Source organism: Equus przewalskii, chromosome 17 (genome assembly GCF_037783145.1).
Source record: "Equus przewalskii isolate Varuska chromosome 17, EquPr2, whole genome shotgun sequence".
Lineage (NCBI taxonomy): Eukaryota > Metazoa > Chordata > Mammalia > Perissodactyla > Equidae > Equus > Equus przewalskii.
Window position 1 is genome coordinate 36145904 of NC_091847.1, and position 10498 is coordinate 36156401.

The window sequence follows — 10498 nt, forward strand, 5'->3', positions numbered from 1 at the left end:
TGGCTATTGAGTTAAAGGAGTTTCTTTTATATTTTGGATATTAACCCTTTATCAAATATGTGGTTCACAAATATTTTCACCCACTTCATAGGTTGTCTTTTTAGCTTGTTAATTGTTTCCTTTGCTGGTAGAAGCTTTTTAGTTAGATGTGGTCCCACTTGTCTATTTTTGCTTCTGTTGTCTGTGCTTTGGTTCCATATCCAAGAAATCATTGCCAAGACCAATGTCATCAACGTTTTCCCCTATGCTTTCTCCTAGAAATTTTACAGTTTTAGGTCTTACATTTAAGTCTTTAATCCACTTTGAGTTGATTTGTGTGTATAATGTAAGATAAGAGTCCAATTCATTCTTTTGGATGTGCATATCCAGTTTATATGGAATTATTCAGCCTTAAACAAAGGAAATCCTACTATATGCAAAACCATGGATGAACCTTGAGGAAATTATGCTAAGTGAAATAAGCCAGTCGCATAAGGACAATTACTGCATGATACCACTTAGATTAGGCATGTCAAATAGTTGAACACAGGGAATCAGAGAGTAGAATGGTGATCGCCAGGGACTCTGAAGAGGGGAAAGTGGGGAGGTGCTATTTTTCAGGTATATAGTTTCAGTTATGCATAATTAAGTTCTAGATATCTGTTGTATAACATCGTACTTATAGTTAATATTATTGTATTATACATTTAAAAATTTGTTAAGAGTGTAGATCACGTGTTAAGTATTCTCACCACAAATTAACAAAATACAAGCTCCTATTTACCAACCATCTGCTGTGGCACAGTGCTCAGAACTTTACAGATACCATTATTACCTTGTTAATAGTGACAATAGTTGTATAAAGTAGGTTTGAGTTGCTCCACTTAACTATGAGAAAATTAAGGTTCAAAGATGGTAAAGAATTTTCCCAAAGTTATGTAGCATGTAAAATTTGAAATCCATGTTATTGCCAACAGACTAGCCTCCCACTTTGCATTCTCTCTTTAAACCATCCTCCAAGGCTTGGAGGAAACGAGACAGCCTGGAAGGTTGTACTTTAAGCTGGGACAAATCAGGGAACCATATTATTCTACTTCGAAGTCAGTTCCTACCTAAAATATAATCACTCCTTTTCTAAACGCAGTGTATTAGATGGAGATTCTGAATCATACTCCCTAGGTTCAAATCTCTGCTCTGCCAGTTACTATCTTTGTGACAATCAGAAAGTTACTTAACTCCTTTGTTCCTCAAATCTTGCATGACCATGGTCCTAGAGTTATTGTAGCTATTAAATAAGACAATGCATGTAAAATACCTAAAATAACCCCTTCGTCTTACACAATTTTGGACATCAATTATATCTCAATAAAACTTGAAAAAAAATTGTTACGACCAATCTTTAGCCCTCACTTTCTGTCCCACATTATTCTATGTAGTGTGTAGTAATTTAACAGTCTGTACTATTTTCCCTTCTATTTGCCTGTTTTTTTGACTGTTTTCAATATTAAATAAAAAGACTTCTTAAAGAAAAATAAATCTAACATATAAGATGGATGCAATTAATGGTGGCTTCTGCTGTTACTATCATCTTGTTGATATTATCATTATAACTCTAGGATAGCACAGAAGGACATATAATTCCATTTAACATACTTTGTACATGTCGCTAAATATGATGTCAGTTATCTAGTTAATGGCATTTGTCTCTTCAGTTTTCACAGCTTGCCATTCTTCTCAGAAAAAATTGTTTTTCATTTTCTAGTATAATTCATAGGTTAGGAATTCTAAAGCTATTAGAAGAATTATACTTTTCTAAGAACTTAATTTCACTTTGTTTAACCATGTGGGCAAGAAAAATATCAGAAAATATCAACTGGAATCAGTTTTAGGAGTAAACATTTGATTCCCGTTTCATAAATCACAGCTTTATGATAAAGTTATCAAAATTATTCAGAATTGCGTGTGCAGAAACTCAGTTATCTTCATGCATTATTCACTTCCTCACTCTTTTGGAGAGTAAGGAACATTTTTCTCAGCAGGAAGTAATATATTTCTTATCAATTTTTGTTTTAAATTTAATTTTAAATTAGTTTATTGCTATTATAAAGGCTTTTAATCTTGCATATGGACAGCATAAATTCTAACGTAATTTCCCAAATCAGGAAAAATAAAACTGATTTTTTTATTCCATTAATTTAACAATTAATTTAAAAAGAAGTAAAATTAGGGGCCAGCCCAGTGGAGCAGCAAATTTCACACATTCTGCTTCGGCGGCCTGGGGTTCTCCCGTTTGGATCCCGGGTGCGGACCTGGGCACCTCTGGTCAAGCCACGCTGCTGCAGGCATCCCACATATAAAGCAGAGGAAGATGGGCACAGATGTTAGCTCAGGGCCGTTCTTCCTCAGCGAAAAGAGGAGGATTGGCGGTGAATGTTAGCTCTGGGCTAATCTCACCCCCCTCAATAAAGGAAGTAAAATTATTAATAACCTGTAGACTAAAACATATATGTGTCTTTTGTGATCATCCATAGTTATTATTTAAAATTTATACAGAGAAAGACATTTTATGTCAAAATGCATTCTCAGTTTTATTACCACCTTGAGAAGCTTATCATCATAGAAGCTGTTAATGTTATTTGCTTTACCTATTTGAAAAATGTGTATTTTTGTTAATCTTTAAACAAACAATAATAAAAATTAATAACATAAAACATTTTCAGAAAGTCCAAAATGTACACACCATACTTCTCTGTTTAAACTTAAACCTGACTTAATAACATTTACCCCAAAAGAAAATATTAACTTTTTTATTCCTCATTTTCAGGATACATGATCTGTCTCCGCAAATAATAACCCACCTGAGCCCCAGTTATATGAGCCCATAGCTCTTTAGTGTCAATCCATAACCACAAGATATACTGTCTTCTGTATATCTCTGTCATCTAGAATGAAAAATGTGCTGTCATATGTTGAATTTCTTATATTTTGGTACTGCCTTTCTCTCTGTGTCATAATCTATCTATATAACGTTTTTTATAAATGCGTAGTACTTTAGAGTAGTCAGGAGGGCAACATGATGTTTAAGAAATATAATACAGGTCTTAGAATAGAATGCAAGCTCAAGATCCTTGCTCTAAGCCAGTGATTTCAAGGGGGTAAGAGATTAGTAACAAGCAGATAAACATTTATAGAGTGATTGCTGCCTCTCAGACACTGTCCTAGCACCATCCATCTATTAGCTCTTTAATCCTCACAACCATCACACTGGGCAGTGCTTTGTTATTATTCTCGTTTTCCAGAAGAGGGAATTTAGGCACCAAGAGGTGAAATAACTTGGCCAAAGTCACACAAACAAATATTTAAGCCAGAACATGAACCCAGTACGTAATTCAGATGCATAGTAAACTCTATGTCTTACTTCCACATAAAATCATGTGTTTTTAGAGTCCATTTCAGTTTATTAAACCTTTTCATGTGCTTTATCTTATTTAAAAATATCGTTTTACTGTTACTTGAGGTAAATATTATTATCTGTATACATTTGAGATAACTGTGGATCAGAAGTGTCAATATCTTGACTAAGGGAAGCAGCAAGTAAGTGGAAGTGTAGAGACGCGTATGGAACTGCCAGGTTCTCTGGACGGAATGTTTGTGTCCCTACAAAATGCATATGTTGAAATCCTAACCCACAAGGCGATGGGATTAGGAGGTGGTGCCTTTGACAGGTGATTAGGTCATGAGGGAAGAGCCCTCATGAATGAGATTAGTACCCATATAAAAGAGGCCCAGGGAGCTGCCTGGTCCCTTCCACCATGTGAGGACCCAGTGAGAAGGCACTGTCTATAAACCAGACAGTGAGACCTCGCTAGACACCTGATCTGCCAGTGCGCCGGTGCCAAGATCTTGGAATTCCCAGCCACGAGAACCATGAAAAATAAACTGTTGTTTATAAACTACCCAGCCTAAGATATCTTGTTACAGTAGTGCAAACAGACAAAGACCCTGGGCTGTGAAGGAATAAAAATACAGGGCATGAACTTACAATAATCAGGCTTAAACAAATTTTATGGAAATATAATGTCAGGCTATATTTTAAAGTAAATTATGTTTTAATTTACAAGTCATTGTACTTAGAATCTCTGCCATATATTTTGAAAGTTTCCCTTTAATAAAAGCATAAATTGGCAAAGAAAAATGATGAGAATAAGGGATGGTTAGTAAAGATTCAGCATTTAGACTCTCTTAATCTGCTAAATCTCATGTTGCATTCTTGTAAGGTACTGAATAAAACTTCCTATTGAGTCAAACCCAGAAACTAAGTAAAAAGAAGTGCTTTTTTGTTTTAAATATTTTATGAATAAAAAAATGTAATATACCCTATAGCTACATTACTGACATAAATACATTCACTAAGAGCAGAGTCTGTTAAACTCTGGGAAGAACAAGGCATTCACATGAAGCTGTGGGAATGAGTATATTAGTTTAATGGAACAGAAATTTTATCTTAGATCTAATTCACAATTCTTATTGTTAAAGATTTCTCTGGAAAAAAAAGCAAGATTCATATCTGGCTTCATGTCTCCTTTCGTCCCCACAGTTACCTGATTCTTCAATTCCCTCTTTTAGAATGTTTTCGAAAGGATCTTATTCAAACAGATTGATATAAGTATATTCAGAAATTCTAATTTGGGTAAATGATGTTCTGAATATTTTTATAAAATAAATTTAATTGTTGAAAGTATTTCCCCTTTTTAACATCTTTTTTTTGTTTTACTTAGTTTACACTTTTATTGTGTGCACAGTCTGAATGGCATCCAAATTGCCTTATTTTATTCTACTATATTTGTAACTGAAACATTCCTAGAGACATCTCAATTTTATAAAATTTGTGGCTAGGAACTTTTGAAAAAAACAGAAGTTGAAGTTCTGATTAAGATGGCTCTGCAAGATACTGTGAGGCAACTCCTTTCTTTCATACATTCAGAGACAACAGATAAAAAGAACATTAGGAATATCTATTTACATAAAAGCAAAATATCAACAAGCACCTGAAACTGAATGAACTATTTCACACAAATGAGCTATGGGTAATGCTGATGCTGCAGACCTGCTTGGCTCTGTGTCCAGGTAAAAATACAGGTGGTCAGAAGTTCAGCTCCTGAGGGATAAAGTAGACAAAAAACTGTCCTTTTCAAGGTGGAAGACCAAAGACAGGCTGAAATGAAAGACTATCTCCTCAAAAGAAAGGCTAGGAAGGGAGCATCTAGCTCATAAAAGGAATCAGAAAAAAGCAGTAGCCAGCCGCTTCTTGGGGTTCTGGCCTAGAGGAAGGTACAGCAACAGAATGATAAAAGAAAGCATATACAAATGTGCAGTCAGGAATTAAAGCCATAATGTGTCTGGTTGCTATTTCAAAATTCCCAGATTCACAGAGATATGAAGGCCCAAACCATCAATGTAAAATGTAGTTCTGTGCTGCAGTTCCAAAAGAAATGGTAAAGACAGCACAAAACCACTTGAAAAGTTAGGAGTGAATATAGATGGATTGGGTAACAATGGGAAAGCTTCCTCAAAAACAGCTGGCAAACAAAAATCCCAAATGACACAAAATAATTTAATAATAAGAAACAACACAGAAACAGTTTCATCTAAATAAGTTTAAATAATTGAACAGTTTGAAACAAATAACTTACAATAACTTACACAAATGTGTTTAGAATGCTTACAGAATAAATAGATATCACGCATAAAAATGAAGAAGACAATAAGGGAATATTATGACCAAGTTTATGCTCATACATTTGATAATCTAAATGAACCAGATTAAGTCTTTAAAGACACAAATTACCAGTGCTCATTTAGGAGGAAATAGACGAAATTAAGCATATCTTCATGCAAAATATATTCATGCAAATGTTTAAAATAACTCTATACATCATCACCAAAATCTAGAGCAGCATTTGTCCTTCAACTGGCTAATGGATTAATAATTGTGGTATATTTATACAATGGAATACTACTCTGAAGAAGAAACAAAGAACTGAGATAGGCAGCAATGTGGGTGAATCTCAAATGCGTTATGCCAAGCGATAAAGGGAAACTCAAAGGCTACATTCTATATGATTCAATTTATGTGACATTCTGGAAAAGGGAAAAATAAATCAGTGGTTGTCATGAGATGATTTGGTAGAAATAGACTGATTACAAAAGACACAAGGAAATTTTAGGGGTAATGAAAATAATCTATATCCTGATTGCAATGGTGTTTACACACTTGCCTGCTTGTTCTGGCTAGGACTTCAAGTACAAAATTGGATAGCAGCAGGCATCCTTGTCTTGTTTCTGATCATAAAGGGAAAACTTTCAATCTTTCACCATTGAGTATGCTATGGACTTTTGGTAAATGCCCTTCACCACATTAAGAAAACTGCCCTCTATTTCTAGTTTGCTGAATGTTTTTATCAAAAAGAGTATTAAATATTGTCAAATGCTTTTCTACATCTCTTGAAATGATCCTGTGGAATCTTGCTTTCATTCTATTAATGTGATGTACAACATTGGCTCATTTCTTATGTTGAACCAACTTTGCATGCCTGAGATAAATATCACTTGGTTATGATGTACTATCATTTCAATGTGCTGTTTGATTCAATTTGCTGGCATTTTGTTGAGGATTTTTGCACCTGTATTCATAAGATATATTGGTCTGTAGTTCTCTTGTGGTATCTTTGGCTTTAATGTCAGGGTAATGTTGGCCAAAAAGAATGTATCAGAAAGTGTGTCCTCTTCAAGTTTTTGGAAGAGTTTGAGTAGGAGGGGTATTAATTCTTCTTTAAATGTTTGATAGAATTCACTAGTGAAGGCATGTGGTTCTGAGTTTTCTTTGTTTTTGTTGTTCAATAGTTTAATTATAATGTTTCTTGATATAGATCTCTTTGAGTATATCTACTTGGAGTTCATTGTGTTTCTTGGATGTATGGATTCTTGTTTCAACAAATTTAGGAAGTTTTCAGCCATTATTTCTTCAAATTTTTTTTTATGCCCATTTCTCAATCTCTTCTTCTGGGACTTGCACAATGTGTATTTTGGTATTGTTGACGGTGTCCTTTAGGTCCCCTAAGTTCTGTTCATTTTTCTACATTCTTTTTTCTCTCCAATGCTCCGACTGGATAATTTCAAATACCCTATCTTGAATTTCATTGATTCTTTCTTCTGCTTGCTCAAATCTACTGTTGAATACCCATAGTAAATTTTTTGTTTCAGTTTTTAAGTAAAAGAACATAGACACAAAAGATTATATACATCATGTTTCCTCCTAACTAAAGCTTTAAAGTGGGCAAAACTAATGACAGGAGTTCCCCTGAGGTGATAAAACTAAACAACTAAACAACTAAACAGCAGCAAAGCATGATTTTCTTTTCTTTAACATAAAATTCAGGAGAGTGGTAACTGGCATAGGGCGGGAATAAAGTTATGATAAGAAAATCAGACATGATAGTGTCAAGGGGTTCTGTATTGCCAGCAATATTCTATTTTGTTTTTGGTCTAGATAGTAATTATATGGGCATTCACTTTATATTAAGAAATTAAGTTGGCCACTTCTGATTCATGGGTCTTTTAACATATGTGTTCTACTTCAAAACTCAAAAGATAAATTAGAAATTTAATCACAATAGAATGTGGATGACTTCCTTCAGAAACATAGTTCCCACGAAAACAAACAAATATAATAGCTCAAATGTGAAAAACTGAAAAACATTATTCAATGCTAATAAAGAAAATGAAATTAAATGAGGTGCCTTGAATTTTATCAAAATTTATTAAATAAATTCACATGTTTAGCTTAAGAAATCACTGTCCTTTCAATCTCACTGGGCTGAATTTAAAAGACAGATGACCTATGAACAGCTGGCTCATTTTTCTTTTCATAGATTTTTTACTAGAAAGATCTTCATTTCCATTACATCAGTTAACAGACTACCATATCGGACACTGATGCTCACTTTCCTCTCTTTATAACATTACTGTGATGTACATTTCCCTTTATTGAAGGTTATTATTCATGAACTGTGGTTTCTTCCAAAGCTGATTCTCCTTAAATATGACCTTTCATGTTTTTCTGTTGTAATGTAATGCAACTTATTTGATAGATAATTAACATTCATGTCAATCACAAATCTACTCACCACATCTACTTTATGGAGTCATCAACCAGGAGACTCACACATTTCATTTTAAACATAAAATAATCTTCCTCATGTATGCAAGAAAAGATGTCAGTCTCTGTCTTTTTGGCACTGCCTTTCTTTTTGCAGATTTTTTTAAGTTAAGGCTAGAAAAGCCAACCATCTACAGTTCTAGATACATGGTGGTTTTTTAGCCAACTATGCCACAGGCAAGAAGGTTATTAGGAGTCCTATGTCCAGCAGGCCTGCTATAAGTTCCACAGATGCATATCTTGGTAGCAATAATGACTGTTTTTCTCTAATTTCAGAGATGAGCCATGAATTTTAGTACTTTTTGAGAATGGACCATTCAAGCTTCCACAATTCATATTCTCATCAGTCTTAAATTTTCTTTACAGTGTGACAAGTCACTCTGCCTGGTCTCACTCAGGAACTGGTCTCTCTGACTCCTGTCCCCGGATTAGGACCATGGAGTGTGCCTACCTCCTGCCAACACCACCCTCCTTTAAGAAGGCTGAATGTTGTCTCTATATCCCATCCCTTTCCAGAAGTCCTGACATTTATGACTGGTTTCTCATGAATGACTTCCTCTCACTTAGCTCCTAAGGATCATTGGCTGCTTAAATGCCTCACCATTCTGTTCCATCCCTTATGTTGTACCAGTCACCATTGATAATTGCCAGAGTGATACCTATGCCTATCAAATCTTTTGGGCACTGGCTCAATCTGCACAGCTCCTCTCCTGAGGAAATTAACTAAAATCCAGATAGTTTTTCTCATCTCTCATTCTGCCCTAGTGAGTGGATCTCTGAACTATTTTGTATTACTTCGATTAAATGAGGGCCCAATACATAAATCTCCTCCAAAATGTCAAATAATTACAGCAAGTGTTGAAAGATTGAGGAAAATCATTTAAAAATGGGCATGAGAAAACATTCTTGGACAACTATAAATCCACCTATTTGGGCCCACGTAACCAAAGATATAAACTAGATTGGTTTGTATTTATAATTACCTCATGAAATTCTGTATGGCCAAGTTAGCAAACCCTTCTAGTTAAACCAATATTGAATATGGCTCTTCTATATCTATATAAAGAACTTCTGGAATGATGTATGTACTTATTTCTTTTTTGATGCAAATTTTTTTAATTATTTTTTCATTTTTTCTAATACTTAATGTCTGATATTAAAAGATTTTTAAAATATGTGAAATCTAAGTGGTATTCAAATTCGAAATGAAGTAATATTGTATAATTATAGTAGACATCCTCATAGCTGAAATATAAGAAATTCAGTGGATAGATTCCCATAATTATTTTATGACTTGCTGCACATAATCATATTTATTAATTGGATTGTATACCTTTATTCTGTCTGGAGTCCAAAATTGACGTATACCTTTTGAAAGTCACAATTAAATGAAAACAAACTGTAACAGAAGTCATCAGATGAAGAAAAAAATAAATGAAAAGACAGTATAAAGCTCAGGATTAAAGACATAATTCAGTGGTTAAATTCACAGAATTGATACCTACCATATTAGATATCACTTTAGGGCAACAAAAATAATTCCAAATCCAACCATACACCGAAATAGTCTCTGAACTTTTAGGATTGTCTTAACTTATCAAGTGTTGACTGTGTGCTAGCAACCTGTTTTAAACTTGCAGAAATAAATGAGTACATACATAAATAAGTAATAAATAAGACCTTTTATTAACATATGAAGGAGTGGCTGAATTACTTGTTTTACTAAGAAAACTGATGTCAAGAACAAAGAAATTCTTCTCACAGTCCTCATTCTATTTAATCTTATTTTGATGCTTTTCACCACTCTGTCATCCTAAAACTCTTTTCACCTTTGATTGATTTTGTAAACTTCCAAGAGATCTACGTTTCCAAGACTTTTCTTCAGTGCTGTTTGCTTGGTATTCTTCCATTTACTGGTCTCGTTTTTCTTGGGCTTGGTTGGAAGGCTTCCTTCTTCAATTTTCACTTAATTGAAACTGTATTCATCTTTGAAGGCAAGATCAATTATTATGTTCTCTGTGTTAGCTTTTTGTACTGCTTTCTGACCACTGGGTAAAAATTATCCACAGATCACAGTTCCTTTCTCTTTTATGGCACATAGGGTTAGTTATATGTATTTCTAGCCCCCCTGATAGATTGTAGACTTACTAATTGAAAGGTATTTATTGGACACTATGCTATTCCAACCTCATGCAATGTACTGGAATTCAATTCTGGCATTAACTACCTAGAGTTAACTCAGACCCCATAAATTAAGGGCTCAGTTCTTCATAAAACTGCCTTCACTTCAGACACCAGCCA